Source organism: Nelumbo lutea, chromosome 7 (genome assembly GCF_056320005.1).
Source record: "Nelumbo lutea isolate HS-2025 chromosome 7, American lotus-T2T, whole genome shotgun sequence".
NCBI lineage: Eukaryota > Viridiplantae > Streptophyta > Magnoliopsida > Proteales > Nelumbonaceae > Nelumbo > Nelumbo lutea.
In genome coordinates, this window is record NC_142690.1 from 58173388 (window position 1) to 58194169 (window position 20782).

The window sequence follows — 20782 nt, forward strand, 5'->3', positions numbered from 1 at the left end:
CAAGGCAATAGAAATTTAAATAATCCATTTCTCCAAGCTATCTGCTATATGCTTGACCGGACAATATAGATCAACAAACAAGCATGAAAAAGCTGATCAGACTTTAATTCAATGTAAGCTGCAGACTTTTAGCAGTCTATATGCATTAAGTACTAAATAAAAGCCATGTCACCAGGCATGTTTTTCTGGTCTGTTCACTCTTCACTCTGAGAGAGAGAGAGAGAGAGGAGGGAGAGGGACCCATCCCGCTTCTGTTATCACACGAACAAACATGGATAGAGAGATTATGGCAATGTGTTTCTCTGTCCGGTCGAGAGACAAACAGCTCATTCATATTGAAGCGAGTTGGATACAGGTATGATAATTGAAGTGCTTTCCCCAATGTAACCAATTTTGGAGTAAATTTTTGTGGTGTATCCTTGCTCACTGGAATCTCCATGGTCGCCGGCGACAAATACAACATCTTTACTAGAACTAAAAGAAAAACCCTAGTTTAAAATTAAACCCAGTAGGGTCCCAAAACTTACGAGATTGTACGCCCAAAACCAGTGATTCCTTCTAAACCTTTGGAGTTTACCTAGTGATGTTGGTGTTGTAGGATGTTATCCGGTGGTGAGAGGTTGACGTCAACCGTGATAAAGAGAGATCGTGCGAGAGACCGAAAGAGAACGAGCAGAGAATGAGAAAATGAGAGATAGAAAGAGAGAGAAAGAAAGAGATTACCTATTGATACCGGTGTCCTTGGATGTCGTCTGGTGGTGAGAGGTCGACGTCGACGCGAGAGAGACTGAGAGAGAGCGAGAAGAGCGATGAGGGCGGATTTGGCCCTCCAATAACATTGTGACACATGGCATCTCAGAACAACTGGGTGACACCCGAAACCACTTAGGCAACAACTTGCCTTAGCCAAGATGATGGTGTCTCAACTGGCGGCCTGACACTAACGCCGACCTGGCGACCTGGCACTATCACCGACCTGACGACCTAGCACTGACGCCAACCTGGCGACCTACCTTCACCGTCGACTTGGCGACCAGCCTTTATGCCGAACTAGTGACCTCAATCACAACTCAGGTCGGCTAGAAGCACCTCGTCCAGGGCCAACCTGCAACACCTCGTCACTGGCCAAAGTGACCTCGACACAAGGAGTGACCTCCCTGGAGGGCATGCCGGCCTGACTGAGGTCCAGGTTGCGACCTGCGAGATATGCTTGCCGAAAAATTCGACACACATATCCCAACACTCCCACGATCCTTGGAAGTTGGCCCACATATCGAATATTCCGGAGGATGGTCAACGTGCATGGCGGTTGCCTCCGGGAACTCGTCACTGGCCGAAGTGACCTCGACGCAAGGAGCGACCTCCCTCGAGGGCATGCCGGCCTGACTGAGGTCCAGTTGGCAACCTGCGAGACATGCTCGCCGACAAATTCGGCACGCATATCCCAACACTCCCACGATCCTTGGAAGTTGGCCCACGTATCGAACATTCCAGAGGATGGTCAACGTGCATGGCGGTTGCCTCCGGGAATCTCGGACCACTTAGGCGATCTCTCGGATACGGTGCGTGAAGCCCACGCCAAACAATGCCTATATAAAGGCACCAACCCCAATGACATGGAGGGGGCAAGTAAGCACATTCTAGCTCTCATACTTTGTGATTTTTTAGCTCGCAATCTACTATGAGAGTACTAACTTAATCATCGGAGTGACCTTGCCAGGTTAGTCACCCCGGGTCCTCTGACATTGATTCTTTGCAGGCTTTTCTAAAGAACTACATAGCTCAACAATCAATCCAACTCGTCACCATTCAGTCCGGCATCCGAGTCACCTCTCTAGCTCGTCACCAGTCAACTCGACATCCAGATCCTCATCTAGCAAAAGTTCTCCACTTCGGCCTCTGAGTCATCGGTCACTTGGAAGCAGACCATTTGATGAGGTACTTAGTCCAAAAATTGATTCATCAATTGGCGCCGTCTATGGGAAACGCTACAAGAAGCTAAGTTCTCATATTCTGAAAGGCTAAGTCCTCTTCTTCTGGAAAGCTAAGTTCTCACCTTTTCGAAACTAAAGCTCTCACTTTCTAATTTCCATCTTTTATGAACTCAAAGGCACCTTTGAGCAACATCAACACCCATAAAAAATACCGATTACTGGGGGCAAAAACATCAACACCCAGCTCGACGTATTCATGTCGATGCAGAACAGGTAGCAGCAAAATGACCTTGACAACTAGCAATCCGGCAACAGGCACCTCAGTGTAAGGCTGTCCTCGTAGGTTGAGCCAATCATGGTTCCCACAGGAAGTTGATGGCCAACAGACTAAGCACCTCTGCCGACTTTATTTCAACTCGGATAAAATCTCATCAGTCCTCTTTGCGAGGTACCCTCTACAAGATGAGCTGTTCGTGGCTTCTGCGGGAGTTAGCGACCAACGAACTGCATGGACGCCCTTGTCGGTCGAGCCTTCCAAAGCTCCCACGCGAGCTGGTGACCTAAAGTCAGTAGTGCTACCCCCGGTAGGTCGAGCTCCCACTAGCTTCTTGTAGGAGTGGGTGACTGGCGTCACTAACGAGGCTGATGCAGCACAGCCATAGCTCTAAGGTGTCGAGCTAGTAAAAGACCTCGGCACCACATAAGACCCAGTCGCCTCTTCGGCATGGGAAAAATCAAGGGTAAGGAGAGTGGACTGCGAGTCACTCCCAGAGCCTAAGGGCTAAGGTGCCGAGCTGATAAAAGACCTCGGCACCACGTGAGACCCAATCGCCTCTTTTGCGTGGACGAAATATAAAGCAAGTTCACATTCAGCACAAGAAAACAAAGGAAAGACTAGTTCGCTCTCAGCACCATGATGTATGTAAAGTTGATTTCTTCACATCCGACCTCCACCTCGGTTGCAGGATCCGCATCAAACTCACTGACTAGGACTAGCTCGAAGGTAGCTGCATCAAAGTCTACCTAGGTGGAGCAACCTGATAAAGCAGTCACACAGAACCCCCTCTTAAGGACGGCATGATGAGCTTCACTCTTGAGGTACTTAGCCGGATCGCAGAACCTCTTGGTAGTCACATCCCTAATAAGGTATATGTCCTCGGGGTACCTACTCCACCTCTCCTTGAGCAGATGAATTCGCTCTCGGGCCCTGAAAATAAAGATGGCGAGGTCCTGCACAAGGCTGCAAACACTTGGACTCTTCCGACCTGAGAAGAAAATTGAATCGACGCTTACAAGCTCATCGAATTAGTCATTCCAGGACAAAAGGAGCAATCTACTCCCTTCGCCAAGTTACTTTCAGCTCGGGAGTGGGGGGCAATTGATGAGGGCAGATTTGGCCCTCCAATAAGATTGTGACGCATGGCATCTCGAAACAACTGGGCGACACCTAGAACCACTTAGGCAACAACTTGCCTTAGCCAAGATGATGGTGTCCCAGCTAGCAACTTGGCACTGACGCCGACCTGGTGACCTGGCACTGACGCCGACCTGGCGACCTGGCACTATCGCTAACCTGACGACTTGGCATTGACGCCGACCTGGCGACCTCCCTTCACCGTCAACCTAGCAACCAACCTTTATGTCGAACTAGCGACCTCAACCACAACTCAGGTGGGCTAGAAGCATCTCGTCCAAGGCCGACTTGCAACACCTCATCACTAGCCGAAGTGACCTCAACGCAAGAAATGACCTCCCTCGAGGACGTGCCGGCCTGACTGAGGTCCAGGTGGCGACTTGCAAGACGTGCTTGCCGACAAATTCGGCATGCATATCCCAACACTCCCACGATCCTTGGAAGTTGGCCCACATATTGAACGTTCTGGAGGATGGTCAACGTGCATGGCGGTTGCCTCCGGGAATCTCTGACCACTTAGGCGATCTCTCGGAAATCTCGGATCCGGTGCGTGAAGCCCACGACAAACAATGCCTATATAAAGGCACCAACCCCAATGACATGGAGGGGGCAAGTAAGCACATTCTAGCTCTCATACTTTGTGATTTTTTAGCTCATAAGTACTAACTTAATCATCGGAGCGACCTCGCCGAGTTAGTCACCCTGGGTCCTCTGACATTGATTCCTTGTAGGTTTTTCTAAAGAACTACATAGCTCAACAATCAATCCAACTCATCACCATTCAGTCAGGCATCCGAATCACCTCTCAAGCTTGCCACCAGTCAGCTCGGCACCTAATCTGCCTCAACTCGCCACCAATCAGCTCGGCACCTAATCTGCCTCAAGCTCGGCCTAGTCAACTCGGCATCTAGGTCCTCATCCAGCAAAAGTTCTCACTTCGGCCTCCGAGTCATCGGTCACTTGGAAGTAGACCAAATGATGAGGTACTTAGTCCAAAAATTGATTCACTACAGAGAATGAGAAAAGGGGAGATAGAGAGAGAGAGAGATTAATATGTCCTTGGATTCCATTCAGTAGTGAGATGTCGATGTGGATTGTGAGAGAGATCACAAGAGAGGGAAGAGAATGAGAAAAAGGGAAAAAGAGGAGGAGAAAAAAGCTCTCATTCGCGCCACAATTTTTAGTGGCAGTCGATGTATTCTATAGCGGCAGTTTTAAACGACTGCCACTAGAGAATCTTATTTCTAGTGGCAGACGGCTTTTAGCCACCTTTTAAACTGCCGCTAATTTTTATTTTTCCTGTAGTGCTAGTGATACTCTCTCCTCCTAATTTTTGCTTTGGCAATTGTCTATAACCTGGATTCTTGTGAAGGTATTGATTCCATTGATACCTCCCAAGTAAGAGGACTGTGTTTGAAATGTTTCTCATTGGATACCAATAAGGAGTCTGGTTAATTTTTCCATAGTTGTATCATGTGCAAATCTGCAATGTTTGTCATTGCCTAGCGGTACTTTCTCTCTCTCTCTCTCTCTCTTAATGTTTGTCATTTCTAAAGTAGTGTTTCACTATACTTTTGTGATTTATTTACTTTTTTTTGTACTTATATTATGTATATAAAAATAGGGAGTCTCTTACATGAATCCTTATTCAATTTGCATCTACCACAGTAATTTGGAATCTAGGTCATAATCTTGGTAATAGAGAACAAAAGGATTTCTTGTTATTCTTTCCTGGTAACAAATGTGAATTCTCACCCAAAGGACAGTTGCATGATAACATCTTCTCTTGACAGCAGAATTCGAGTTTGGAAACCATAGGCTAAATCAAATAATCTCTCTCTCTCTCTCTCTCTCTCTCTCTCTCTCTCTCTCTCTCTCTCTCTCTCTCTCTCTCTCTCTCCCAGGAGACAAAAGAGTGAATATGTTTGATGTGCGAAGATAATCCATTTTGGCTGTTTATCAATATCACTGATACTTATGGATGCAAGTTTTCAAGTCTCCTAACTCTTGAAGAAGAAATAAGAAAAGTTCTGAAGTCTTTATTTTCTTTATTATTATTATTTTTTTAATCTCTGAACTACAAAAGCTATTTGCTTTAGTCTTCGCACTTCTGCTCCCGATGGTAATGATACTTGTACCATCCTGCTATTGTTTCTGCACTTTTTTATGTTATTCAGAAGGCATTGTTGGATAATAAATGGCATTTCTTTGAGGCCACAAATTAAAACATGGTTTTGATTTTTTTCTTGGTTCAAATCTGCTCCTTTACCAGGCTGATCACTGTTCCTTTTTCCAGTTCTAATGTGTTCCTGGTTATGGGCTTATTGTCTAAACTATATTTGTTGCATGTAATTGTTGTTTATAATTGTTTCAAGTGTTAGATTATCCTTACCTGTGGTCCATTCTGGCCAATCCTTGATCCAAATTAAGTGTTAGATTATCCTTATTTACAAATGGGATAACCCACTTGTTGCATTTTTGCAGGTCATTGAATCCATTTCACTTGTGCCGTCTTAAGTGAGAACTTGTGTGATGGATTACTGCAATGTGAAATCATTTGATATCTTGGTTCCTAAACCATTTATGATACCTTTCTACTATTCAACCATGTTGATTCATCGTAGTGTATAGAATGTAGATCATCTGGATCAGACCTGCTGGTAACCGGATCACTGGTTCACTGTTGTTGTAAGCTTTTTGTACAGGTTGTCTATTTATAAGAAGATACGTAGAATATTAAATCAAGAAGATGTGAACCATGGGAATGGAAAGGAATTCTTCAATAAAGCAGTTTTCTTATAAAAAAAAATTAGATTATGGAAGAATACATTAGCTTGAGGAGAAACCAATGGGTGATAGACTGATAGAGCTATAAATCATCTGGACTTGAAAGTTGGAGACCTGACAAGGAATCCATCAAGTGATTATGAATTATTCTCAAATATGTCTCAACTTTCATTCTACATGCACAGATCAGATTAGTTTCAGCATTCACCGCAGTAGTTACCTGTCAGATTAGTCATCTAGAAATGACTCTACCAGCAATAGAACAACCTATCCGGTAACTACTGTGGTTAATTAAAACTTACAGTAACGCATTCAAACAATTAATACTTACAGTATTCACCACACTATCATTAATGGGACAAGGTTCCATTTTTTTTAACTGATGAAATGCAGTTTGTCTTATGATATAGGTATAGGTTTTTTTAAAGCTATATTATGAAATAGAGGTCCTTCCGGAGCATCTTATGTTCAAAATTCCTTCAACATTGCAAGTAACTGAAAAATAAAATGCTCTACTTTGTTGGCATGATTTAAACACGAATTGTATTAAAAGTTTTGCATGATTTTCATAGAATTAAGCATGATCCTCCAGCCTCATAAAGATTTAGAATTATCTTTCAAGAGTAAATAATATAATTTTTTGATGATAGAATTTTGGTAGATGGAAAATGGATTTAATTTGAGTTTCAAGTTTATAATTTTATTGCTTTTCATTTCATTCCCCCTTGTAAGGTTGGCTCTTATCATGGTTTATTGCCTTCTTTTGTTACAATGGATTAGAAAATAGTACTACATGTTAAGTTCTAAGAATGTAAAATACTCTGTTTTTGTTGCCATGATCTAAAATGGAATTCACTAAAATGATATATTACATTTTTTTCTTGAGGAAAGACAACTTTGTATTCGAAAAGGGGAGGGTGCAGAAGGGGGGGGTGGTAGAGAGAAAAAATGACAAAAAAATGTATGAGATAATGCTTTGATTTAGATTTAATTTTTATGGAATTAAGTATATACCCCTGCCCTCATGAAGATTTAGAATTACTTTTTACAAGTAAATGATATGAGATAATGCTTTGATGATAAAATTTCAGTAACATTGAAATTAAATCTAATTTGAGTTGCAAGTTCATATTTTTTGTTGCTTCTCATTCATTCTTGTGAGATCATCTCTTATCATGGTTGACTACCCTTTTTGTCACAATAGACGGTAAATATAACAAATCCTAAGATCTATTACCCGATCTTCTGATTATTTGATTATTGCTTCATCAGCTTCTCTCACACTGCAGTCGTAGCACAAGCTAGGGTCTCTGGCAATGTGATTATTCTTGGGAACGCAATTATTTTGGTGATCTTAATGTATAATCTGCTCACATATGAGGAGAAGATCCTGGTTTGACTTTGGTGAATATGATGTTGTATCTTTTAATTATTTCTTTCTATGACTATGTGTCACTTTGTACTAATAACCTAAACGAGATGAATTTACACTAGCTTTTTGGAAGGCTATTTGTTTAAGTACTAAAATAAATAAGAATCACTAATTATTCAAATAGAATTAAAGCTTTCAACTATTTGATCATGTTTTAGTGAACAAGACATTAGTCAGTCTACTTCTATTTGTAGTTAAAAGCACGTGATTGGGAAAAATATGGTTTTGCTTTTAGTAAGCAATTTTGTGGGGAATATTACTTCAAATTATTTGGAACAGAAAATATATTTCAGTATGTATATTGAAAAGGAAAACCAGAACACCCCAAAGGATATCTGGGTGATCCTTAGAAAAGCACTTCAATTATTATTTCTTTCACTAGGGAAAGTAGGAACTTCATAATGTTGTCAGAAAGAAAAATTAGGATTCAGCCACTACTAACCCTTGGATAAGTAGAAACTTATACTTCCTTATTACAGGGACAGAGATTAGGAAAATATCTCAACAGTACAAATCTGATAGTGGAAGGGAATTTAGGAAAAGCTATTGGATGGGTAATGCAAAACAGGCCCGGTTCCTGTCAGATTCATATGATTCTACTGACAACACATGAGAGAGGTAAGAAGTTTGGCAAAGGAGCTAAATTTCACATGGATTCAAAGATAATTAAATGGCATGGTTATCACTTCCAAGACAGGGGATGGACAAAGATCAAATATACTGGGGAATCATCTGAAGGAATGTAATGTAAACAGGTGGCTGCTATGTATCAGATGTTCTTCAGTCTTTTTATGTTAATTCACCATGGCTCAGCACTTGGTCTTTATTTATATGCATTAATCATGGATGAATTAACTAAACATATTTAAAAGGAGGTCCCATGGTGCTTATTGTTTTCTAGTGACATAGTATTAATTGATAAAACTAACAAAATATTAGATGCAAAATTAGGTTTGTGGAAAAATGCCTTAGAAACAAGTGGTTCTAAAATAAGTAGGAATAAAATAGAATATATGCAATGTAAATTTACTAATAATAGGAACACAAATCAGAGAACACTTAGGATTGGTCTCATTGGTCTAGGGAAGACCATGAACAGCCAGGACCACCAACATTGGCGTCCTTAGTCTCTTTCACTTTCAGTATACAGTGTATTCTGCCAATGCCTCAATATTTAGATTGTCCTTGTTCTTATTAACAGAATTGCTTGTTAATATTAAAGAAATAATCTCAGTGAATAGATTTATCAGAGAATATGCATCTATTTGATCTTATTAGAACAATTAGTTGGCTTCAGTTATGCTACCAACAATCTCTTCTGCAAAGGAAGCACTGTAATAATTATATGGTCAAACTGAATCATACTCGGTGAAATGCCTAGTTGTTTAATCTTATAATATTACAAGAGAGAAAAAAAGAGAATTTTCACTTAAATCATGTCCATGACTTAAGCTTTTTAGTTAGTGAGGAAAATTCATATTTTTGTTGCATTTCCTGTATTTATCGCTTGAATCTCACAGGTCAAAATGCTTAATTATGGACATAATAAGACAAAGAAAATGAATTTTACTAGGCAACTTGGAGCTAACCTTATGGAAGTTTTATTTAGTATACCAGATTCCCAACTTGATTCCTAAAAGATTGCCAAATTGGTTAATGTGTTATAATGCACAAGGACCAAAAGCACCGAGCATAAGTTTGAACAAACAACTAGAACAATAGCTAGTTGAATTGGTTTTGCAGCAAGGTATTTACCCAATTGATCAGAAGTCCAAAAGAAACATTTTCTTCTGTTTTTTTTTTTTTTCATTTCCTGTGTGGAGGTTTATTGCTGCAAGTAGATTATCTGCTTTACTAGGTTCGTGTTATTATTTTTGAGAGCTGAATTGAAATGAACATTTCTAGGCATAATGAATATGAGAGGATATTTTGAGAAGCAAAGAGTGACTGTTGATTTTCCTTGGACATTCCCACATGGGTTTATTTCCTTCGAAAGAAATCAGAAGTTTTATCCATGTTTAAGAACTTTCATGCTATGGTAATGGCCCAGTTTAAAAGTACTATAAGCATTTTGAAGTCAGATTCAGGGGGAGAGTACTATGATGGTGAGGATGGTAAGTTTCAGACATATCTCAAATAATGTTTTAAAACGTGGAGGCATGGTGCGAGGTGTTCCACTACCTAGAGGCTTGAGGCATAGTTCAGAATGCAAGAGGCGTAAGCCTCCTTAAGAGGAGGGGGGTTAGGAGGATGAAGGTTTGGGTGATATATCAGTCTCTGAACTCTGAATGCAATTTATTAGAAGGATTAGAAGGTAATGGAGGCCATTATGAATGATCTCAAAATTAAAACCTAAGAAGGTGATCTAATTCTCAGCTTCTCAAAGGAGCGAAAATTCAGGAGGTTCTGGACTGACAGGTAGTGTTGAGTGTCTACTCTAGAAGAGAAATTCCCTTCCTTTTTGAAATAGCCCAGAACAGAAATGCTAAAGTGGGAGATTGCTTTGAACAGGTAAATAATGAAGTGATATGGGGACCTTCATTCAGAAGAAATTTAAATGAATGGGAATTGAACCCAATGGTCGAGTTGATAGGACTATTTCAAACCATCAAGGCAAACCCAATGGAAGCTAAGGACTGGATATAGAAACCAGAAAAGGATGGCCAGTTCACTGTTCAAGGTTGGTTTCCCAGGAACCAAATCACTTCCCTTAGGTTAAAAATGTGGGAGCATAGACACGTTAAGGCCATAGGCCTGATCTAACTTGTCCCAAGCCAAAGCCAAATCAGCCCGGTTCAGCTTGATTCATGAAATAGCAATTCAGGTCAAGCCATGAATGTCACCTATGCTTTCATGGAATAGTTGTTTAAAGGGATGATTTCCATATCAAGGGGCACTCTCTTGATGATCCTTCCCATCTTCCTTTTCTTCCCCCACTGATTCATTCCATCAACTTTGAGCCATTCCTCAGACTTGAAGATCTGACCACAGGATATTTGTAATGAATGCACATAATCTTCAAGCCACCTTTTTATCCATTGCAAGTTATCTCACCGTTTAAGAACTCTAGCTTTAACAGTGTTTTAGGGTGAAATGTTGCATGCTGAAAACAGTACTACAATTAGTCAAAAGGATGGAGAATACAAGGTTTAAGCAGTGGAGCGAAGGTCCTTTGGGGTATTTTCCTACTTATATATTATATGGTCAGTCTGGAGAGAAGTAAACATGCATATTGTTGAAATAAATATATAGATATGGATATAGTAAGGAGGGATTTAAAAAGATTACTATGTTCATGGTTAAGCATACAAAAACCTTTTCAGGAAGTCCAGTTTAGCTCTTATTTTGTTGGTGGATCTCATTTCATTTAATCATACAAATTTTTGTTTCATCTGGTTTTTCATATCCCCATTGTACATCCTGTCATTGTACATGGGCTGATATATATTTTGATTGGTCCGATTAATACAATATATTGCCTTTCAAAAAAAAAAATCGAGGGGATATTTTCAGTCTTCTGATTCTGCACAAAAAAATGTTCTTGGATCTATGAAACACTTACTTTTAATTACCAAATGCCATTGAAATGTGAAGAGTGCTTCCGAACTGGGAAGCTGTAGAAGCACTTCAATGAGCAATCCCAAACACCATACTCAATTATGGCTGTCTTGAGTTATTACTAGTTCGTGAGCTACACAGGTTAGGATTATACTGCAAAATACAGTCCAAGAAGAAAGTAAGGTGTGGTGATTGTCATGCTCACAGAAGCACACACACACAAGTAGACTTTTAGGTGTAGTTATACAATATCATTGAAAATTAGTAATCTGATTTTTTCTAATTTTTTCCACTTATTTTAGCTAAATAGCGTGAAGTTCAATGAGTATGCATCTATGGTAGTATCAGTAGGGTATAATAATTCAGTAGGTTATTTGGATTGTGAATCTTATAGAACTTAACCAACTCTGATTAATTTAATGTATCATCAATTTGATATTGAGAAATTGAGACTGTAGCACTCATTTTCTTTCCTATTAACTGACTTTTTCCATGGTTCATTTGTAGATCATCGACACGTTCTCAGAGAGTATAATGTCAATTTATTTGACAAAATGTGAAATACTTTCTGGGAATGTTGATGGAACTGTTAAAAAATTTGACATGTATTGGTAGGTATGTAAGACCAATGGTCAATTCAGTTTCCCTGCTTTAAGTGCCACATCTATTTTCTCGAGAAGCTTGTTATCTTTAGTTTTGTATTGCTCCTTCTCGAAGATTGAAACCTATCATATCCTTGAATGGATTTTCTAACTCTTCTAATATATACTCTGTCTATTAGAGACATATCTAATGACTTGAGGTAACCTGTGAATTGCATTTCAATGTCAAATGATGGTAACTGCATATTGGCTAGTTGCTTAGACCAACTCTGCATCTTTTGGACAGGTAATGTCTTGTGGTTATTTTACGTAAAATAGATATAATTTATATTCCATTTGTCCATTTAAATGGATGTTGATTATGACAGGACTACCGGGGAACTATTGCAAGAATACAAGGACCATATTTGCAAGTTTTGATGCCATAATTTTAGTGTTTTTTCTAACTCATCTATTTTGCAGATTCTAAACCATTTTCCACCATTTATTGCATCCTTCAGGGTAGTGTTTCTATGTAGGGTGATTTGGTTAATGCAATTTTGGATCCCCTAATGCAAATTTGGTATCTCTTACTTAATGGTCTTACAAGATGGATTGTTACCTTACCAACACTGAAGCTCATGTAACTGGTGGACCTGAGGATAGCTTCATTTCTTTTGGGATCTTGTGGATGCATCCTTAGTGTCATGCTTTTGGGCTCACTACTCAGTGGTGAAGTTTTCTTCTTTAGAACTTTACAGAATTTATTAACAAGGATGGCACATTATAATTTCCGGTGAACATCGAATTTCTAAATGGGCGTTATACACATATACATTTTGGACAGTGACACCAGCACAATACTTGTGGGGGCTTTTCTCTTTGCCATATCTGTACTATGTGACTAAAAGACCTCAAATTCTTAGGATAAAAATTGGACATGAACTGTAAATATTTAATACTTGATAAATAATTTTTATTTGCTTTGTGTTATTTGTACTGATTTCTGCATCCGAATATAATCTCTTCTTTTTCTATTTCAACAATTATCCCATTATTTATTCAACTTAAAAGATATATCATTAAACAATGCAACTTAAAATTAAAGCATGCCAGCCAAATCCTATTTTTCAGGCTTGCTGAATCCAAGACCTTGTACTCATATCAGTCTCTGGCACATGTACAAGTATCAATGAAAAGTGGGATAGCTTCACAACTTTGAAGCTTTAGTTATGTTGAATTTTAAGTAGGGGTGATGTGTGGTGATTGGATTCTCCATTTGCTTATGTTCCTCACCCCTCTTTGATGTGTGATTTTTAATATCATCACTCTGTCTTCCAATGGATCCTTATGGATTTTCAATTTTTGTGATGATCCTGGATTGAGTGGAATAATTTCGCCTGTCTTCTTGATAAGCTAATGAATGATTTTCATATACTGATATACATGGACTCTTGACCCTAGTGGTACTCTCTCCTCCTAATTCTTGCTTTGGCAATTGTCTATAACCTGGATGCTTGTGAAGGTATGGATCCCATTGGCACCTCCCAAATAAGAGGGCTGTGTTTGAAATGTTTCTCATTGGATACCAATAAGGAGTCTGGTTAAGTTTTCCATAGTTGTATCATGTGCAAATGTGCCATGTTTGTCATTGCCTAGCGGCACTCTCTCTCTCTCTCTCTCTCTCTCTCTCTTAATGTTTGTCATTACTAAAGTAGTGTTTCACTATACTTTTGTGATTTGTTTACTTTTTTTTTGTACTTTTATTATGTATATAAAAATAGGGAGTCTTTTACACGAATCCTTATTCAATTTGCAGCTACCATGGTAATTTGGAATCTGGGTCATAATCTTGGTAATAGAGAAAAAAAAAGGATTTCTTGTTATTCTTTCCTGGTAACAAATGTGAATTCTCACCCAAAGGACAGTTGCACGGTAACATCTTCTCTTGACAGCAGAATTCAAGTTTGGAAACCATAAGCTAAATCAAAAAATCTCTCTCTCTCTCTCTCTCTCTCTCTCTCTCTCTCTCTCCTCCCTCCCTCCCTCCCTCCCAGGAGACAAAAGAATGAATATGTTTGGTGTAGGAAGATGATCCATTTTGGCAGTTTATCAATATCACTGATACTTATGGTGCAAGTTTTCAAGTCATCTAACTCTTCAAGAAAAAATAAGAAAAGTTCTGAAGTCTTTATTTTCTTTATTTATTTATTTTAATCTCTGAACTACAAAAGCTATTTTCTTTAGTCTTCGCACTTCTGCCCCCAATGGTAATGATACTTGTACCATCCTGCTATTGTTTCTGCACTTTTTTTTTTTTTTGTTATTCATAAGGCATTGTTGGATAATAAATGGCATTTCTTTGAAGCCACAAATTAAAACATGGTTTTTCTCTTTTTCTTGGTTCAAATCTGCTCCTTTACCAGGCTGATCATTGTTCCTCTTTCCAGTGCTAATGTGTTCCTGATTATGAGCTTATTGTCTAAACTATAATTGTTGTTTATAATTGTTTCAAGTGTTAGATAATCCTTACCTGTGGTCCATTCTGGCCAATCCTTGATCAAAATGAAGTGTTAGATTATCCTTATTTACAAACGGGATAACCCACTTGTTGCATTTGTGCAGGTCATTGAATCCATATCACTTGTGCCGTCTTAAGTGAAAACTTGTGTGATGGATCACTGCAATGTGAAATCATTTGATATCTTGGTTCCTAAACCATTTATGATACCTTTCTACTATTCAACCAGGTTGATTCATCGTAGTGTATACAATGTAGATCATCTAGGTCAGACCTGCTGTTAACTGGATCACTGGTTCACTGTTGTTGTAAGCTTTTTGTACAGGTTGTCTATTTATAAGAAGATATATGGAATATTAAATCAAGAAGATGTGAACCATGGGAATGGAAAGGAATTCTTCAATAAAGCAGTTTTCTTATAAAAAAAAAAAAAAAAAAAAGATTATGGAAGAATACATAGCTTGAGGAGAAACCAATGGGTGATAGACTGATAGAGCTATAAATCATCTGGATTTGAAAGTTGGAGACCTGATAAGGAACCCATCGAATGATTATGAATTATTCTCAAATATGTCTCAACTTTCATTCTACGTGCACAGATCAGATTGGTTTCAGTATTCACCACAGTAGTTACCAGTCAGATTAGTCATCTAGAAATGACTCTACCAGCAATAGAACAACCTATCCGGTAACTACTGTGGTTAATTAATACTTACAGTAATACACTCAATCAATGGTTATAGTTATAGATGAAAATATCAAACAAAACCATTTTATCAATAACAGAAATGATCTAAGTGCTTATGCGTGTCTAACAATAGTTGTGTCCACACAGCCATGCAACTTATCAAGTGATTCAGCCCATTAATGGAGACCCCTTCATTGGAAGCCTAGAGATACCAGTAACATCAAGCCCATTGATCGCTTGGTACGTCTCCAACCATCTGCCTGCCTACCGGATGGCAGTCGACCCACTGCTCAGGGGTGTTGAGGCTGGCCTTGCCCATGGCTTCCTCCTTGTTGGACCCTTCATCAAGGTTGTGCCTCTAAGGAATACAGAATACGCAGGAGCAGTAGGATCTTTCGTTGGATCTCTCTCTCTCTCTCTCTCTCTCTCTCTCTCCATGTATCTTTTTAATTAATACATTTTTGTTCTCAGAGGACATGGAATATTTGTATATTTGATGAGGTTTAATTACCTGAACAACATTTCAGAATTTCCTTCATTTTAGACATGTTGATCCATTCTTCCCCTTATCACTGATCTTAGTGAAATTACACAAATATATATAAAGGAGTGAAGAGAAAAGGTGAAGACAATCAAAACAAATGGGTGTGTTTGATAGTAGAAAGAAAGAATGTGAAATGATGAAACTACTAAGTAACTGCAGATAAAGGTCAATCAAGTGAAACTCTATGTCAATCCAAAAAAAAAACGGAAAAAAAGAAACATAGTTTTAGGAACTTCTAATGCCCACCACAAATGCTAAAATGATTTTCTTGTTATATAAACATGAAAAATGTCAGATTAATGCAAGTTTCAACTTTCAAGTAACCTCATTATTTATATGTACTAGTGGAACTTAATCTTTGTATATCTACTTTTGATTTCAATGATTTGATCAATAGGATACTTTTACCATTCTTTTCTACAGTAGATATAGAGATGAATCCCTTTTCAACATCTTGCATTTCATTCTCAGTCCATAGTTTTCTTATACATTGACTAACCTCAACAAATTGGTTATCCATAAACTGGTTAAGTTGTCAAAAATCCTAAGAACATGGACAAAAGTAATATTGCATTAAAAAAATGCAACAACTTGATTACAATATGGACTAAACAATGTAGACCTCCAAATCGTTTGAGGCCACAGTCCCGCAGGATCACATTAAAAATTTAAAATAATTACTTTCTGTCACTTGAAGGAATCATAACCTGGTAGAAAATTTTTGACAAATTGCAAAAAACAATGTGTTAAAAGGTATATAGTGTTGCCGGTAAGAGATTAATCTGTTGAATAGAAGGATGTTGAATCTATTTAGAGTTATATTTGTCTCATGGGTGCTGATTTTGGGGTTTTAAGAGGATTGCAAAAGAGACATTGGGGAGAGGGAAACCAAAAAGAAAAAGGAAAGAGGGAGAGGAGAGGGATATTAGGAGGGAAAATTGGTGAGCATGGGAGAGATTGAAATAAGAAAGAAAAAAGGGGGTAGATAGGGTGAGAAAGAGAGGGAGAAAAAAGAGGGAAAAAAGAGAGGAGAGAAGAGGAGGGAGCCTTGGGAGAGAAAGAGGGAAGAAGGGAAGAAGGGAAGAAAAGAAGAAAAAGGGTAAATTTCTGAAACCACTCCTGAATTTTAGTAATTGAAATCACCTCCCTGAACTTTATGACAGTTGCAAGTAGACCTCTCTATATTTATTTCTTTTTTGTAATAAAGAGAATTTGATTTCAATAAAGAAAGCTACATGGGGATACAAGTCTCCAAAGCATACAAAAGCAAATGAACCAAACCATGAGGATAAATGGTTGGTCATCAATGAGAAGTATCAAAAGATAGACCCCCTCTATTAGAATTCTCTAACAAGAGGCATGAAAATGTCCAAAATACCTATGCAGTTACTATTTAGGCTGGTTTCTATAAAAAAAAATACAAACTTTATAAACGATAAAAAGAATTTAAATTTACTATTTTACCTTTGAATAATTGATATGAAGGGCAAATTTGAAAAATAAATAAATTTCAAAAAAGAGATTGGAAGGGTTTGGGCTAGTGATTTATATGAAGAGAAAAGGGATCTACTTGCAACTATGCCAAAAAGTCCAAGGGAGGTGATTGCAATTACCAAATTTTAGGGGAGGTTCCAGCAATTTACCCAAAAAAAAGAGAAAGGGAAGGAGGAAAGAGAGAGATGGGGCCCATGGAAGAAAAAAAAGGTTATGTAATTAGTTAATTACACTTAATTCCTTGAACTTAAATGAGCATGTCTTGCAACCTGCCTCTCAAGTCGGAACTGGTTCATTCATTTCAAATCCAACAATTTGATCTAGTAATTAAGGTTGTGTTTGGTTCCATTACCACTTCTACTTGCAACATTTTTGGTTTGTTAGTACAGATTTTTGAGAAATTGTTGTCATACCACACCAGATAACCACTTGCACTAAAAAAAATATAGGCATTGGATAGGGTGTTAGCATTTATAGTAGAAACACCAAATTTGACATTTCCCGAAGAAACAAGATCGATACTAGAAGTTATTTGATAACTCAAAGCATTTGTGGTAGAAAGAAAAAAGATATTCTCATAAAATTTGTATTGATCAACCTAAAATGTTACAAGAAGTGGCAATGGTCCCAAACACAACCTAAATCTATCATTAAAAAGCCTCAACTCCAATGAGGTGTGCACTCACAACCCAAAACAACAAACCAATGAACTATGTATGTCTAGTTTCTAAGCATAAATGAAACAAGAACAAAATAACCAAGGGATATGTTAATTTGTGTATATGAGAAGTAGAACATGAGAAAAATATATAAGAATAGTAGCAAAATATTACACAATAATATTCTTTGCCCATAACCATTTTGCTACGTTTGCAAAAACCCAGCTAACCATGATAGGATTAGTTGAATGCAATAGCTGTTCAACAGGTTGTGGAACCAATTATAACACTTGCAATAGTCATAAAATACATGAGCCCACAAGCATTCAACCACTTAGTGTTCATCCCATATATTTTACCACCAGTGTGGGGGATTATCATTGGTCACATTAGTGCATTATTCCCAATCCACACTCTACATACCTACAAGACATAGCAAGAAGACATGACTATTAGGCTGTTAGATAGTGTATGCCCTTAGCTCCAATCAAATTGATGTACTTATTGTCATTTATTGTAAATGAATAAAGTGCATAATTGATTTGGACTTGTGTTAGTTTAGAACCTTCACAGCCGTTAGATAGATTTGGGGAGATTTATCTTGCCAAGGCAGACACTGATGTGCCGCCAAGTTAGTTGGGGTGGCTTGTCTCAGCTACCAAGGTGAGACCTGAGGTACATCTAGTGTGGGTTTTCTTGAAACCCTAAACCAAACCAAATTGCCCTAGACCTTGGAGATAGATGGGCAAAACTGAAATGTTACACCTGACCCCTAGACTCGATTATGGTACTACACTAGGTGTTGGATTGGGCTGTCTTTGATATGCCAATGAGTGAGATCCTTTACCGGGTCAAAACCTGGGTATGTTGGGGCAGTCTGAGAATTAACCTGAGTGGGTGATCATAGTGACAAGATCATGGTACTACACTAAGTGTTGGATTGGGCTGTCTTTGATATGCCAATCAGTGAGATACTTTACCGGGTCAAAACCTGGGTATGTTGGGGCAGTCTGAGAATTAACCTAAGTGGGTGATCATAGTGATAAGATCAGCCCATTTGTCGGACAAAGTGAATGATCGGGGAAATGCACTCTCTCTTATGAAAACCTAAACTGTCGGCAATGGATTTCAAATGTGTTTGAAATTTGGTTTTACAAAATATATTTATAAAGAAATATACTTATATATATTATGGTTTCAAATTGATTTGCAAAAGGTTTTAATTCCTGGGATCCATGTGAGTAGAGAGTGCAATACTGTACCTTGCAGCCGAGGGAGAAGTCCTCTCTTGTCGAGTAGTGTTTGATCATCATGGGCTAAGAGGTTAAGTGTAAAGCCATTGAGGGTAATACCTGATGGATTAATCTTGCATATGCCCACAGTCCTTGGATTTTCACAATATGTCTCGACCCAAGGACCATTTAGTGTAAATGTTGGGCCCATTAAGAGCCCATGGTGATGGACTCAAGGGTTCACTATGACCTACAGTGAATTCAGCCAGGCCTTGTAACAAAGGCTAGGTTGAACCCATGTAGCTGATGTGTAGATCAATGTTAGGGCCCCACGCCATACAAAGAGAACCAAGCTAGCCAGCACTTAATGGCTTAAGTAAGCAATATGACTTAATGGACCTAAAGTCCATTTCGAACTGAGCTAAAATGGTTTAATTAAATTGGGCCAACTTTGGGTTTATAATTTGATTGAGATTAGCAGTTGGATAAGATAGGTCATATCAACTTGAGAGTGAAGATCTAAATACAAGATTTAGATTAGGAAATCTCATTCCTAATCAGATTAGGAAGCTGATCCTGAAGGGATTATAAATAGGGGGTGAATTCCACAGAGAGAACACACTCCTTTCTGTATTCTCTTCTCTCCCTCAATTCTTGGTGCCATCCCAGTTCGATCTCCACTTACTGGAGTGATCAAGAAGTGTTCTTGATATTGTTTCTTGGTGAAAAAACAATCAGAAGTCGTGCTCACACCACCCTGCTCAATTCTTGGAGAAGAATCCCAAGTTCTTGCTGAAGAACCATTCTTGTTGATCCTGCCTCAACATACGCAGTGTCATCTTCAATGGAGGCGGATTTGGTATCATCTTTAGGCGTGACCACCTACGTTGGGTGTTCCTTTACTTCGTATTAGGTATATTCTTCACTTCCCTTTTGGTTTCACATCTGGTCTGGTTTTGACTCAAAAACGAACATTGACAATGCAGTTTTCTAAATTAGGGAATACGATTCCTGGATGAGAGAGAGATTTTTTGAAATTTTGCCCAACCTTCCTACAGGGTCCGACCATCCATATGATGGATCTCCCATCCCTTCATAGGCTATGTTTGGAAGGCTTAAAATAAGCATTTCTAGCACTTACTTTAGGCCAAAAGCTGCCTCAAAACCCATTTGATGAAAAAGCCATAACTGTGGAATGAAAAAACTAGTTACAACTTACAAGAATTCCTCTCAAGATCAAGGTTCAAAAACCCGATACACATGCATAAATCATTTGTTCTGTTTCTTTTCGTATGTATCGGCCGATACGAGCCCGTATCGGGTTGTTTTGGATTTGTATTGGCCGATATGGGCTCGATATAGTTCAATACGGGCCCGAAACAATTCAGATATGTATCATTATTCGTTAACCCATATTTAATACCGAATCTCTCATTAATGTCGGTTATTTAAGTCTAATTTCCCTTTTATTAATTAACGAATTACTCCAAGACAAATTTGAATTTTAGCACATAATTCAAATTCTCTCATTATTTCCTTTGATTAATGATCCCTTATCAATAATTTTGTTTTGTTAGTGTAAAAACATCAAATTATAACTACAACAAGATTCAAACCTTGGTCACTTGACTTTTAAGTTTTAACAACCACGAGTTTGACAATGAGACACACATATTTGTTTGTTATGATTATATGCACTTTTAATTTTAAGTAAATTTTCAATTTTCTTAATGAGTGACAAGTTTTTATTAATAAATGCTAGAATTAATTATTAAAATTTATATACTAATAAATATTAAAATTAATTATATTGCTTTTTGAAAATTGACATTCATATTTTAGTTTTTTTTTGTTTTTTGCGTTTTAGTTATTCCATCATTTTTTCAATAGTTACTAATTGTGTCCCGATTTAAATGACTTATTTACATTTAAATTATG

General features: G+C 38.1%; 1 pseudogene; it reads left to right on the top strand.

Annotated features, from left to right (window-relative positions):
* Window positions 1–271: 271 nt before the first annotated feature.
* On the top strand, window positions 272–13686 carry LOC148846547 (uncharacterized; annotated as a pseudogene).
* The last annotated feature ends 7096 nt before the right edge of the window (window positions 13687–20782 follow it).